This window comes from Macrobrachium nipponense, chromosome 26 (genome assembly GCF_015104395.2).
Source record: "Macrobrachium nipponense isolate FS-2020 chromosome 26, ASM1510439v2, whole genome shotgun sequence".
Taxonomy (NCBI): domain Eukaryota; kingdom Metazoa; phylum Arthropoda; class Malacostraca; order Decapoda; family Palaemonidae; genus Macrobrachium; species Macrobrachium nipponense.
In genome coordinates, this window is record NC_087215.1 from 57965508 (window position 1) to 57982099 (window position 16592).

At 37.0% G+C, this 16592-nt stretch overlaps 1 protein-coding gene across 21 annotated transcripts in view; it reads right to left on the reverse strand.

Annotated features, from left to right (window-relative positions):
• Positions 1–16592, reverse strand: part of LOC135200297 (mucin-2-like) — a 307055-nt gene that overhangs the window by 115237 nt on the left and 175226 nt on the right. For 3 of the 21 annotated variants that reach the window (XM_064228816.1, XM_064228815.1, XM_064228814.1), the window contains one exon: positions 4228–4275. The exons of the other annotated variants lie outside the window; for them this stretch is intronic. The gene's annotated coding sequence lies outside the window, so the exon portion shown is untranslated. The remainder of the gene's footprint in view (positions 1–4227; positions 4276–16592) is intronic. 21 annotated transcript variants of the gene reach the window in all.

Genomic DNA, 16592 nt, shown 5'->3' on the forward strand with positions numbered 1-16592 from the left:
AAAGAAATAACATCTGCCAACATTTAAACCTATAATTAAAACTAAACCAGTCGTATTCCAACAAAACCATACGTCTCTCTCTCTCTCTCTCTCTCTCTCTCTCTCTCTCTCTCTCTCTCTCTCTCTCTCTCTCTCTCTCTCTCTCTCGTGCGACGAGGTACAGTACTTCCCCAGCTCGCTTAAACAGGATTTTTTCGCATTTTACTTTTTTTTTTTCTGGCCAAACATTTTCCCCTCTCTCTTTCTCATTCGCAAGTAAAAATTTCTCACCGTTGATTTAAAAGGAAATTTATGTTTAAAAGGCTCGAGCTCCCACAATACACATGTGGTACGGTGATGACAGACTGCGACATTAGGGAAAGAGTGGAGGCTACCGTTTCGCAAATCCCACACACACACACACACTTATTTCGGGTGCTAAGAGGGACGTCACACGTTGCGCAATCAGCAATACGTTTCTGTATTTCGCGGAAAAACATACACACACTGACACACACACGTACCAATGTCCACGTTAAAAGATAACGCACTACTGCTGCTGCAAACTGATGTTCACAAACTGTTTTAACAGGTATTTTATTCTTAAAATAAATATACTTATAACCGCCGAATTCAATTTTCATTATAATATTCATTTATTTACGAAAATCACTCGCCTGAACATAATAGACTTATGCTTGAAGCGAAAAACCTGAAATACTTAGGGGAGAGAATATGCATACCAAAAACCATAAATAACATAAGAAAGAGTCCTTTATACAGTTTGACACACATATATACGTGCTTGTGTGTGTTTACGAAAAAATGGTTCAGCACTATTGCAAGTCCATTGACCCACGGTATGCATTAAATTAATGCGAATGTTCCTATTCACATAAAAAGCTGGACATTTCCATTAATATATCCGAGCTTCCTGCCCAACAAATCATTCTACATTTCACTTCCTCTTTGGACACCAAGACAAATAGCTTTGTACCTTAACAAATCATTCATGCTTATTTAAACACGACTCTCCGAACCGCAGCAAATCATATAAATGTTATTTTGTGTACATCCAAAGTAGGGTACAAAAAATACATAGTTCTAATTCAATGAAAACCAGAAAAATTATGAATTATCTAGTGCCTTTTATTGCAATCATAATATAAAAATTCAATTAAGGACTGTAACAGGCGAGTTATTCCTACGCCGTTCCCATCCGTACGTAACACTGCGACATGAAATATTTCCAATCACTCAAAAGAATAAATAAATATAGCTTTACAGCTTGTCTAGGGTGGCAACAACAGTCTCCGCCTTACAAAAAAAAAAAAACAAAAAATAGAGGAAATCTTTTGCAAGTTATGGTTACACTCCTGCCATTCGCACTACTTCTAAGATTCCCTTACAAGGACTTCATAGTTTCTAGCTCCTATTGGTTGCCAATGAGTTCCTACCTACCAAAAATTTCCCCTGCGACTATGCTGACCAACCTTCAATACTGAATGGAAATTTTTTCTCCAAAGTCATATTGCTTTCGTTATTTACATCCGTTTTCATCACGACGAGAGAGAGAGAGAGAGAGAGAGAGAGAGAGAGAGAGAGAGAGAGAGAGAGAGAGAGAGAGAGAATGCTGAACAATTGTCAAAAGAGCACCTGCATTACTGAAGCTGTAGTTTTTCCAGACAGAGTTCGAAGAAATCCCCCAGAAATCTCAAACTTGGAATGTCGATCTCATCAATGGATTAGTCAGCATTTTTTTTATTACAAAGTTCCCTTCTTCTAATCTGCAACGTCATCGAGCCTTTGGTTTTCGGAGCAGATCATTCCACGTTACGTCGTAGGTCAACTTTCCTTAGTACGTTAACGAAATATTTAAATTTACAAAGGAAAAGATATAAATTGTTATCACTGCTATCCAAATGAACAAAACATTCATAGAAATAATGCCAAAAGAGTTGCAACGAGCTCTAGCATAAAATCCTAATATGATAAAAAGAGTAATTATTACAATCACATGCATGTTAAATGAACTACCGGATACGAAAAACGAAGCTTTCATCAGCCTTCCTGCTTTTGAGGTTAAAGAGTACCTGACAACAGGTTCACAGAGTCACTGTGCCAAACTTTCATTATTCCTATCAGGGTATCATTAATATCATTCAGCACGACCACATATTCAATGGAACGAGCTTGAAAGCCATTCGTTTCAATGCAGGGTTCCAAGGAGTAAACTGTACGAAAGTGAAGTCAGAGGAAAACAAACCCAAGGGATGAAAATAAATAAAATAAAATAAATGTATATAAACGTAAACAAACAAATAGAGCTTGAGAACTTAACAAGTAAGGTGTCAACAGGTAAGGCCGAAGGATTTAATCTAGGAAGTTATAAATTGTAAGATTGAGACTCCAAGAAGGTGAAAGGAGAGCAATCACTAACTGAAACCATTCAGTCCAGACATTCGCGTTAAACTATTCAATGAAATTACAAGATTAGCCAGAGTTGAAAACATTCAATACTAACGTTAACTTCAAGGCTAAACGCAGTTACATTTTTGTTCAGCATTATTATTATTCACAGCCCGAAGGAAACTTCAGGCCAAAAGGGACTAACACGACCAAAAATGAGGAAAACGAAGCACTGTCCAGCCTCCTGGAGAATGGAATGCTCTGGAATTCAAGAAAAATCGAGGCATGGAGAGAGTTCAGGAGCGTAAATATAAACAATTACAAACAAATAAAAAATGCACCAAAGTATCTCCGGCTTATTCGAGTTTTCTGTATATTGTATAATACGATATGAAAATCAGCCGCGGCTACGAAAATTTCAGCCACGGCCCCGTGGTGGCCTGCGTTGTTGGCACACTGTAGGGGTGCCAGATGCACAATAAGTAACTTTAACCTTAAATCGAAAAAAAACCTACTGAGGCTACAGGGCTGCAATTTGGTATGTCTGATGATTGGAGGGTGGATGACCAACATACCAATTTTCAATCCTCTAGCTCTGATCAGTAGTTTTTAAGGCCTGAGGGCGGAGAGGAAAAGTGGCGACGGACAGACAAAGCCACCTCAATAGTTTTCTTTCACAGAAAACTAAAACTGATGTAAACTATAAAATTCCGAGGGCAAATCTCACTCCTAGGCAACCTAGCTAACTTCAACCTCGTCCAACGTCATTAACACATTTCCTCTTTGCTTCCTTATGGCCAAGATCAATGAATACTGAAAGAACCTGAATTATTCGAATAAAAAAGAAACGGATAATCAAAAGTCATTCAGCAAGCTACAGACAATCTCATGTTTATTTACTTCTCTTTAACGCAGACGCAATAAGATTAATGCAAGCAGAAAATAGAATGCCCGAGAGGAGAACCAGTTGCGCATGCAGTCAAGCCTCGCGAAGACACAGCTCAACACGCTCTAGAAAAATACTCTCTCTCTCTCTCTCTCTCTCTCTCTCTCTCTCTAGGAGCTTTATTAATTTCCGTGCTTGGAGCTAAGCCAAGCTCAACTCTTCATTAACCCTCTGAAAGGCTATAATTAGGCAGGGCTAAAGAGATTCCCAACGACACACTGCCTACATGGGGCAAAAATAGTAACGAAGTGGCACCTACGACAGTAATAAAAACAAAAAAACAAAAACTAATTCATTTTCGGAAGGCCCTCGCAGGCGCATGCGCAGGCGCGTAAGAAACCAACGTGACTGCGTATGTAGTATAGGGATATGGTGAATGCGTTATGCTGTGTGCATACCAGCATGATGGTAATGTGTAAGAATAAATGGTGCGTACACAACTGCTTATAAATACTACACATGTATCTGGTAAAAAGTGGCCAGTAGACTCCGAACACACATCTCTCTCTCTCTCTCTCTCTCTCTCTCTCTCTCTCTCTCTCTCTCTCTCTCTCTCTCTCTCTATCTATATTTATTACATATATATATATATATATATATATATAATATATATATATACAACATACATACTAAAAACACATACACAATACATACATATACTAATATCTAAATATTATATAAAATATATTATTATATATACATATATATATTCATACATATACATACATACTATATATACATATAATATATATATATATAGATTATATATGTATATTAATATTAGTATATACATATTACATATATATATATATTATTATAATATTAATATAATATATATGTGTGTGTGTGTGTGTGTGTGTATAATAATACAAACTATGATACACAGTTCTAACCTGATTTACAGACTTTAGAAAAAGGCCTTGTCTGGCAAATGACCTCACCTGAAAGAAGAAAAAAGAACATGTTAGTCGTACAATTGCATAAAGTTCGTAACCGGATTTAATTTAATGTTCATGAGTGGATGCAGGTGTGAAATTCCAGGTTACTACCACATTTAGACAATTCAATTAGTAATAACAGTATGTATGTATGTATGTATGTATGTATGCAGGTTTAAAAACCTTGACCATCACTAAGTTTTAAAAAGAACTATCAAATTTCTTGCCATGAGGTAACATGAAATACCAAAAAGTATAATATCCGATTCTGTGACTCAAAATCAATCGAGTTTAAATATTATTATATAAATGCGAGTAAATTAATGTTTAACAAGACACTTTACCTATATTATAAATAGATTTATTTATAGGTTTTAAAGGTTCACATGGAAAGCTTATGGGTGATTTTCAACACTTCATATCACATACTGGCAGTGCACACGCACACACGCAAACATACTCCTGTCTGGAGGACAAGGATATACAACTATGAAGAATGGAAACCTGACAAGAATCATACTTACACTAAATTTAAATTATTCAACACAGGAAAGCTAAATATTTCAATATCAGTCTAATGCAAATTAGGTGCTGTCTCACGCACATAAATACCTACTAAAAGAGAGGTTTGCCTGATGAAAATAATGATCACAGTGATTTAAAAAAAAATAAAAAAAATTGTTTTTCATTTACTCGTCACATACCTACAAATAAATTACGCAACACCTGTCCTGTGAGACTTTCTGTCACACAAGGAGACCAAACAAAACGACAGTATAATCCCGATTTATTACATCCCATGAAAGGCTTGTTTCTTGAAAAGTCATAAAGGAATATACGACGTCTAGACACATTTATCGACGAGACCACTGACAGGTGTATACTGGCTTGCTCTTCTTAAGTCCTAACCTTGCAGATACAAATTATTCTTCGTTTGTATAATGTTTTGACGTTGCACGGAACCAGTGGTTATTCAGAAACGGGACCAACGGCTTTTTACGTGACTTCCGAACCACGTCGAGAGTGAACTTTTTTATCACCAGATATACACATCTCTAACACCTCAATGAAATGCCCGAAAATCGAACTCACTTCCACTATAGCGCTTCAAATTATTCTTCGTGACAAAGGAGAGCCGGTCAAGACATTACAGTCGACAAATTGGATAGTGACATTTTACTACAATTACTAGTGTAGTATTTACTTTCTTGTTCGTTGGGAAACAAATGTTAGAGATTCCAGGCTTTATCTTGAATGATACTGAATGGATGTAGTGCAAAGGATTTTGTATAAAAGTTTCTAAACTATTTTTTCAAGATGCACGATGACTTCGAAAAATATTTTGCGCATCCATGAGACCATGACCATTATGACTTTAACACAATTTAATTCAAACCAATCGATAGAACAATTCTTTAAGAATATATATAAAATATCTTATCACATCATAGCTGAAGGAGGACATGTCTTACCAACAGGCTACTGTACTGAATGCAGTATAAAAATCCCCATTCAGAGGTGATCGTGAAATTTACAGGGATGGCCATGCAACACATATCCACACATTTATGGCTTTAGGAATTACTTGGAATACTCCTCAAAAGACTCAAAAACTGACGACACCTGGCGCAAGTCTGTGCCATACAGGCTAATTCATTTCCCTTTGCTTACTTGTTTCGACTGTTGGCGCCAACATATTAACATACAGATTTTTTCTTATAGCAAATTGAAATTAGACAAGCATGTTTTAAAAACAAAAAATTGCAAAATAACAACAAATTATTATTTGTGTAAAGAAAAATTAACAAACGAAGTCAACAGTTCAATTATACGTGTAGTAATTACAGTTTCAATGAAAGTAATACCCATAAACCTTTAATAACAATCTATTGAAAATTATAAACCAAAACCTCAAATACTTTTCCCTAAAATAAGTAGGTTCCATTCCCCTCTAAATCAGTGCATCCAAAATCTCATAAAATTCGACAGAAGAAGAAGAAGAAATAAATTCATAATACCGATTTAGCTTCTTAATCTTGGATTCGGATAAGAAACAAATTCATATTTCCCTTCTTACCTTCACCCCCCTCCCTCTCCTGTCCGCTCTGTTGATCACAAGGAATTTAAATAGCCAATGGAGGAGGAGGAGGGGGGGGAGGAGGAGGTGGAGGCTCTTCATTTTAACCCTTTGAACTCGATACCAATTAGCGTCCCAAGGTGGACCTCAGCCAAGTCAGACGAAAGCATCTGACGATGATGATGACATTCACGAAGAGGTAGCTCCTCTGAGGGCGTATTCCCCGACGTCAAGGAAACTCCCTCCACCCTCCCTCAACCTTCACCCATAACACAAACACAAAAACAAATAAACCACCGGAAATCATTAGAGGAGGGTTGAGAACTAAATGTGATCTCTCGCGGGAAGTCAGGCAGAGACGCTACATGAAAAATGAGATCAGATATTGAATCGGAGGAAGAGACGGCGATCACGGGACTTGTTCCTCCACTGTGGGTTAAAAGTTCACTGAGAGAGAGAGAGAGAGAGAGAGAGAGAGAGAGAGAGAGAGAGAGCTTATTCCATATAATTTCTCCAAACCAAGACTGGTATTACGGTACGGTTATCATTTAGTCTATATGTACGGTACTACGGAATTACGGTACGGTATGATTCAGGTAAGGAAAACATTAGCAAAATTCCGTACCATACCGTACCTTAGGCTAGGATATATCACTAAGTAATTACTAATGCAAATTTGGCCGCTTCAGTGACTGCACAAGTAGCTCACTAAGATACTTAACATTTCAGTTTGTAACATACCATGCAGCGTGTGTGTGTGTGTGTGTGTGTGTGTGTGTGTGCTTGGAATTCTTAATTAACATGTGTATGCCTGTGTGCAATTCTTGAAGTAACACGTTTTTGTATTTACTGATATTATTATTATTAGTAGTAGTAGTACTATTGTAATTAAACATTACTATAGTCGATTCACTTAAGGTAGATTCTTGTGCCTACGAGACATTGTTTGGCGCCCTCTGATTGGCTGGTACCGGGAGGTAGGCTGCTCGCTGTGTCATATTTTCGTTTGTAGCTTAGAAAACTAGCAATATGTTTATATTTCTTCATTTATCTCACGATTTGCAAAAGATAGGAAAGTTTTTGTCATACCATAGGATTCGGTTTTAATTGTACAACCAAATAATCTTTTCCTAAAATCAATAAGATACAACATATATGAATTACAAAGAGTAAAAGTGAAGAAAGAAACATTTCATTCTTTATACCTGTTTTTATTTATCACCGGATTTTGCTTATATCATGCGATCAAGATAAAATAAAACGTGTGTTTTCATACAATAAAATCACCCTGAATACGCTGGTGCTTTCAGATTTTAGATGAGTGTAATATGTGACGAGAAAATGAAGAATATGTCTTACTATTATTATTTCATATCACTCAAATAAGTCTCTGATATCTCTTTCGTTTAACATATATCTATAGAATAAAATTAGAAAAAATATTCTGAAACAACCTGATTAAAGCTTAGGCTCAGTTGAAGAGTGCAAAGGTTGTCCACAGAGTCCAACTTCTTTGCTGGACTGAATTCCCCGCGGCCCGCCTAGATCTGAGCTAACGATATCAGATGCATCCATCTGATTATCATTATTTTTTTTCTTGTCAGATATGTCCAGACATACTATATGATATTGGATTGAAAATGTTCGACAGTCATAATGGGAATTATGTGTATTTTACAGAAAATGTAATGTTATAACGTGGTAAATATTGTCGAAACTGTAACCTTCTTATATCGCTAATTGGCAACTCAAATCTCTCGCTGAGACCACAAACGCAACTATGTCTTGCAGATCGCATTCTCTCCGGCAATACTGTCAAACTTGAATCATGTACGGATGCAACATAATAAGACATATTCTTCATGTTCTCTTCATATATTACAAGCATCAAAAACTGAAAGCACCAGCGTATTCAGGGCGAATTTGTTGTACGAAAACACACGTTTTATTTTATCTTGATCGCATTAATGATGCAAAATCCGATGATAAGTAGAAACAGGTATAAAGAATTAAATGCTTCACTCTTCACTTTTACTCGTAATTCCTTTGTGTTTTATCTTATTGATTTCAGGAAAAGATGACTTAGTTGTACAATTAATACCGAATCCTATGGTATGGCCAAAACTTTCCTATCTTGAGCAAAGCGTGAGATAATCGAAGAAATATAAACATAATGCTAGTTTTCTAAGCCACAAACGAAAATAATGAGACACTGAGCGAGCGGTCTACTTCCCGGTACCAGCCAATCAGAGGCCGCCAAACGAACGTCTCGTAGGCACAAGAATCTACCTTAAGTGAATCGACTATAGTAGTACCTATTATTAATCTTATCTTACGTATTGATATCATTGCTGTTCTAATACTATCATCATCATCATTATTATTATTACTATCATTATTATTACTGATTTAGATTGAGGTCGCCTATTACACAAGACTCACTCAACTATAAGGAGTAAATCTTTTTTTAAATGTGAATGAATTATCTTATGGGATGACAAATTCAAGCTCAGATTTCTTATAGTTTTTTTAATATTCATCACGGAAGGTGAATGAGCTCTTAGTGTTGTTGTGGCACTATGAAACTATTTTTTGTTGTTGTGGTACTAGGCTTGGATGTGGACGTGTCAGCACAGGGCTGGCTGAATCTAAGTGGTTGGATGTGGTACTAGCTTAAACTGAGCTGCATACCAGCACAGTTTCTCGTTCACAGAGGAACCAGGGAGTGGATATATCAATAAGCAAGTGTTTAAAGGATCCTGGTGTAGACCTCTGGTTACGTGACCCTGTCTCTCGTGGTCTCCAACACTTTTAATAGCCCCGTAATTGCTGGGGCCTTGTGAGCCGAGAGTTTCAGAATTATTTTGCAAATTTTTAGCAAATCAACAGACCTTTGTTTTACTTCCTTGCCATTTATAAGCAGAAAAACGTCTCCTAACCTATCTTAACTGCATCTAGCGTCTGTGTACCCAATGAACTGCCCAAGAAAAGTAAAAATAGAAAGGGAAGAGGGCAGTTTTTGGGAGATATCGATTACAGGAACTGGTTTGAATTAGCAAGTGGCTTCAATCATTTCTTAATTAACACGGTTCTTCTGCACTGATGATGTTGTGTTGCTTTTGTTCAGTTTGTAAAATGGTTGTTTATCGAGACTGCTAGAGTTTTCTCTCTCTCTCTCTCTCTCTCTCTCTCTCTCTCTCTCTCTCTCTCTCTCTCTCTAATACTAAACGAAGATATATCTTCGTTTTATGAGAGAACTTCATTTGGAATTACTAATCTGATATAAACCCTATCATAAACGACCGTCCCCCCGTTTCTCTCTTTCTACCCCCTTTTCCCTCCTCTCTCTCTCTCTCTCTCTCTCTCTCTCTCTCTCTCTCTCTCTCGTCGTTTATTATTATTATAGAGTTATGCATATGAGCTATTAAACGCGTAAATAAAAACAAAACACTGTGAAATAATCGGGAAAAGAAATTTAAGAAGAAAACCATCATTATGAAATGAAAAGGGACATAATGATATATATATGAATGATGTATGACGGTTATTGAGGCGAAAACTGAAAACAGTAATTAAAAACGGAGATAATTCCGTTTTCGCATTACTGTGCAAAATACGTTTCACAAAGAAAATGTGCACAATATCATCAGTATAAATTCCAATTAATTTAAAAGCGGAATATGCTTGCAAAACTCGAAACTGGAAATATTCTGTCAATTGTTACCCACCATCCGCAACTGTTATGTAGTGTTGAATACATAATGTCCATTTTTTTAATGCAACGAAAATAATTCATCATTAAATCGTTCTCCTCTTCAAAGCAATAAAGATGAGATCCAGTAAGTGCCAGAGTGTTCATTGGTGGCCTGGCGCACTCCAAATAAGTGCTAAAGTTTTGTTCACTGAAGGTCTGGTGTACTTCAATTTAAGTGCCAAAGTGTTCACCGATGGCCTGGCAAACTCCAAATAAGTAATGGTATAATCCAAATAAGTGCCAAAGTGTTTCTTGGAAGTGACTGGGGGTTGCTTTCACTTTGCTGCTAGCTAATCCATCAGCTGTGGTCACAGCACACAAACAAACATGTTACACTACACTAAAAGGAGCATGAATGTGTGTGGGTGTGTGTGTGGTGTGTGTGTGTGTGTGTGTGTGTGTGTGTATATATATATATATATATATATATATATATATATATATATATATATATATATATATATATATATATAGACTAGCTGATGTAGCCGTCGTTGCTCTGGATAAAAAGGGGCATGCCGTCCTTGATGACAACCCCTACAGGGTGGACTAAGGAATCTTTCTGAATAAGAAATCACTTGGGATCATTGCAATCTTATTCATCCGGCATGATACATAGTTCTAGGAAAGATAGTTAACATTTAACGCATGGTTCAGCAGGATAAAATACAGTAAGACTGGAGTTTGTGATGATATATTTACATGATACGACATAAGATACATGATATGAATTGCTATTGTTATCAATTTTGAAGTGCCTCGTGATACACAACATATTTCGTTCTGTCATTTGGTGTGAAAATAAATAAATTATTGAGATTGCCAACTCTCGAACACCCTAAATATAGGTGACCATGTGAAAACGCTGGTTCCTTCAGGTTTAGGCCTACAACAAAACGTTTTTCCATTTACGTAACAGAAGATCAATTTAAACCAAAAACTTAAATTCAGAGTTTGAACAAAATCGGCACTAAGATAAGGAAGTTACATATTTTTCTGGAGGAGGGGGGCGGGTTTCACCCCATATCCCCGAACGATCTTTATACTTTTCATAGATAATGCAATTAGCAACATCAACCTTTCACTCCCAACTTCAACAAAGTAGGCTTACCATATAGCGCATGCAGTTAGTACATTAATATCCCACGTGAAAAAAAAAAACGTTATAAAATGCGACAGTGAAATTCGTGTGTGGGGGGGCCATCTAACTACTTTCAAATAGTGCACTTGGTACAATTGTGTTTCGAATTTAAACATTATACGCAAAATAATAAGAAAGTTATATTGAGGAAGGCGGGGGGGGGGGGGGGGGGGCATAGGATGTCCACCATGGCCGCAAACGTTCTTGTAGTAATTTACAAATAATGCAATGTCAGTAACCCATGTTTTAAATTTGACCAAAATCAGCCCAAAAACAAGAGTTATATTTAAGGAGGGTCAGCCCCGCCCGACCCGCAGGGCCCCGAAAGGCATGATAACTTGTTTGAAGTCATGAAATTAGCACCAATACCTTACCCTTCAAACTGAACCAAAGTGGCCCCAAAATAAGAGTTACATTGTGTGTGTGTGTGTGTGTGTGTGTGTGTGTGTGGTTGGTGTGGTGTTGTTGTGGGGGGGGGGGGGGGGGGGGGGGGGACTAATAATCTAATTAGCCTATGTTCGAACCCTATGCTGGCTTAACCTCTGTGCACATTTCATACTGATCGACTGGTGTAGACGTTCACTTAGACAAACAGACAAACAAACGGATGCGTTTTCCTGTTTATATAATAAGATACACACACATTTATATATATATATATATATATATATTATATATATATATATTATATATACAAAATCACTTCCCTAAGGAAGGGGTAGAAGATATACAATAATAATCACTACAGAAAAAAACGACAGCTTCCTGAACTTTAAAAATTCGACCTACGTGCAAAGAATCGTGACCTTGAAAATTGTGAAGTTTATTTTGCGAAATTATTAACCTTGCAATCATACCAAAATTCCCCGAAGTAGTTATAGAGATATTAAATAGTAATAACTTCTAGGAAAATTATCAAAGTTTAACAGTAAAGAAAAAATATAATAATACATTTGCCAGGTTTACTGAATAATAAAACTAAAACAGTTATCAGTTCCCAACTACATTAAGGTAAGGTCAAGACACCACGTTACTTTACATACGCGCATCATACCAGTTCCTGAAATCGATACACACACAAACACAGAATAATTACAGAATGGGGGAATTATAATGACCGTAATCCACAAATTCAATTCCCAGGCACGATTACTGGAAGCCAACTCCGTATCGAACTGTTTTGCCTTACTCTTCTTTTTTGCACAATATCCCGGTAGCCATGGAAGGGTTGTCATACGATCAAAGATTACTCATATGGAGCCCTGAGAAGTCTGTTGCAGTAACTGTATATATATGCATGATTGCGAGGGAAGCTAGATGAATAATATGACATACAATGAAAACTATTTCATCACGATGACACCAAAAGGAGAGAGAGAGAGAGAGAGAGAGAGAGAGAGAGAGAGAGAGAGAGAGAGAGAGAGAGAGAGAGAGTGAGTTAGTAGTTTCCGCATACCCATGCCTAGTCTGTCAATCCAGAAAAAATTAGGGAAAAAATTTAATTATCAGTTGACTTGAAGAACCAACCAGAAAAGCATTAAAAATACAAGAAATCTTCGAGTTATAAAGAAAGATTAGAATTCCAAAGTCTGATATTACGATTATGGAAAAATCAACTTAATACACAAACCGGGGGACTCCCGACCTACACATGAAGTTAAAAAAAAAAAAAAAAAAGGAATGTGATGGCCTGTTGGGTGTTACTAGGCAGCATGGGAAGAATCAACCACTTAGGTACACAGTCGTAATTAAGCCGTGAGATTACCTCTTCGCAAATATTATTAATTATTAATCAAGAGTATTAGAAAATTATTGTTGTTTGTTTGTTAGACATGTCATTATAATGACATCAACAATCGTTTTTCCCGAAGAATTATTCGTAAAGTTTCCTCAATACGAGTATGATTCCAGAATCACTGTTGCTTTCTATCAAACGCGGCAGCGAGCCTATAATCATAGTAGTGGGATGCTACCTGCTGTCAAATCAGTGACCACGTGGTTCTAAACTACCTGTCTGCTCTGACCTCGGTAGTTTGACGGTAACAGTAGTCAACGCTTCCAAAATAGGTCAATGAAACCTCCCACCCTCTGTCAATGTTTTCTCTTTTAAAAATTCCGGTAACTGCTGTCGCACACAATTTTATGACATAAAAAACCTTTAGTCACATATTATTATGCCGGAAGCCACGTGAGCTCTCCTGTAAAAATAGCTGAGGAATAACTCGGAGCAATGAAATTAAAATCTACTGGAAAGCTTGAGATCAAATTTATTCAAGACATTCCTAAAACATAAATCAACTACAGATTCGTTCCAAATATAGGTATCTGTGCATACAAGTTCTTAAAATGTATTCACTACCTCTAAAAATAGCAATTTTTTCATTTCACAGAAGATATTTCATCCCCCCCTATCTCTCTCTCTCTCTCTCTCTCTCTCTCTCTCTCTCTCTCTCTCTCTCTCTGAGTTATGCAGTATCTGATGCTCTCTCTCTGATGGCTGAACATCTTGCTTGAACGCATTAAGAAACAGGCATTGCTACGCGCTGTCGTTTAGATATAATAAGTTCCTTAGTTTTCCAATTAATCCATATAAAATATCATCCTCGCCATCTAGTAATATCATATACTTTCAAATATTCTCAAAGTCCAGACTTAGAAGCAAAAGCTCCGATTAATCCCTATAATTCTATTCTGGACAACAAAATGCGTGATGCCAACTTTAGCCTCTACCTTGAGATGTTGATGTTGTGGTTTTAGACTGAGCTGGCCTTATGCCAGCACGGGCTCTTGATCGTAGAGCAGCCCGTAACTACCCTGAGAACGAAATGTTTAGAGCGGCAGTGGGGCGTGCCATGTCCAATTAAGCGTCTAGCCACGCTTCCACCCATCAGCGTCAGACAGGCAGACAGTCAGCGCTAGGAATTCGTCGGGCCAGACATCCACGTTGGGAAATGGCCTACATGTACTCGTACTTTTTTTTTTTTTACTTTACTTCCTGGTTCTGCTCGACTGTAGGTAAATCTTATGAATTTTCGCAACTCTAGGTAAGTCTTATGGGTTCTGTGCAACTCCAGGTAAACCTTAGAGTTTTGCGCAACTCCAGATAAGTCTTAGCGTTTTGCGCAACTCCAGATAAATCTCAGCGTTTGGCGCAACTCTAGGTAAATCTTAGGTGTTCTGCGCAACTCTAGGTAAATCTTAGGTGTTCTGAGCAACTCTAGGTAAATCTTAGGTGTTCTGCGCAACTCTAGGTAAATCTAATAGGTTCTGCGCAAACTCTAGGCAAATCTTATGAGTTTTGCGCAACTAGTGTACCCCTAATAGATGTAGTACATATACCAATTCCGATACCCAAGTCATTTTGTTGTTTTTAGTAAATTTGACGAAAATATAAAAGTTTCTAAGAACAAAGGCACTAGTAGCCGCAGTACGATTTTCTCCTGTAAAGTACAGCTAGTCAAGCTGATTGTTTGGTGCTTGACATAACCAAGGTATCTGGCTGCCAATCTGCACAAAGGAACAAACATAACGGAGGCCTAACAAAAATGTAAACAATTTCAAGACCACTGCTAAATATTTTTTTTCTAGAGGACATGCAACATGAATATATACATTTATGATTGTACATAACAGCAATGTCATTGAGAAGTGTACAATACGGCAATCGCCATTATCTATTGCATTACATAAAAAGACTGCTGATCAGGAAGTCGATTACGAGAATGTTGTTTGAACAAATAAAAACTATAAATAAATAAATTATTTATCATTTTGGTCTAAGAGAAAACAATCTGTTTCCCCATGTCTTACCCTGTGCTTCAGACACAGGCTTCGAAGCATCTCTCTCTCTCTCTCTCTCTCTCAAATACATTTTAACGCTATATGGTATTGCCCAACTGGAAAACTCAACATCTCCGTGTGTCCTCACCAGCGGGTGGAATTAAAAAAAAAAAAAAAGGCCAAAAGTGGGCGTGAAATCGTGGACAAAATGGGAGGAGACTACGCCTTGCGTCATCGCCACTGTACACTTGGCATCTGGGCAGGTTGAACACTGCCAACAATGCACCAGATCACGCCCTACCACCCACACCCTATAGGCACGATCACCACCGGTCCCTTGCCCGCCTCCTTGTACCATCATACTTATGTGCTATTGTGTTAAAGGAGGAGGAAGGCGGGCATAAGGTAAACACTTAATTCTTCTCTTCATTGTTTTCCATTTTCTTCACACATCTTGGTAAATTAAAGCCACCTTTTTGGCTCATTCCATATGATTCCTTTACATTCTGAATAATAATAATAATTATAATAATAATAATAATAATAATAATAATAATAATAATAATAATAAATGGATAAGTATCAAGATCTGAAAATAGAAATAAGAAGGATATGGGATATGCCAGTGGAAATTGTACCCATAATCATAGGAGCACTAGGCACAATCCCAAGATCCCTGAAAAGGAATCTAGAAAAACTAGGTGCTGAAGTAGCTCCAGGACTCATGCAGAAGAGTGTGATCCTAGAAACGGCGCACATAGTAAGAAAAGTGATGGACTCCTAAGGAGGCAGGATGCAACCGGAACCCCACACTATAAATACCACCCAGTCGAATTGGAGGGCTGTGATAGAGCAATAATAATAATCAATAATAATAATAAATAATAATATAATATAATAATAATAATAACAATAATAATTAAAAAAAAAAGTATTCATAGTAGCATGTCTGAAAATGGAGAAACAAATCCACAGCTACGTAATTGTACATGGATTTAAATTTAAAACCTCCGTACTAAATCTCCCCTGGTTTTGGACAGGGCAATCCTTGCAATACTTGAATCCCTCACTGCCTCCTTACAGTTTTAAATTTAAATATATGTACAATTACATAACTGTGGATTTGTTTCTCCAATAATCAATATAATAATAATACAATTCTTCTACCGTTCCTTCCCCACCCTTAACGTATCAGTTTCTTCTTATTTGAGAAATGTTGATGAAGATAACATAACCAATTATTCTTTCCAAAACACAAATGTGGCCGTGAAACAAAAATGTCGATGAAGATAACATAACCATTTTTTCTTTCCAAAACACAAAATGTGGCCGTGAAACAAAAATGTTACCGATGCGTTATTGTGAGTATGAAAGCTTCAACGTTACCAAGTCACCAACTCTGGTGTCATGCTACAAATGAAGTGTCTACTTCTTATACGTTAACTGTTACGACCAAAGCGAAGTTGTGTAAAGAATATATGGTATTTGGATTCATAATTTCTCGATACAAAAATGCGTCTATGAATGACTGTCTACATGTCTGCCAAGTCTGAATGAAATCCTTTCAA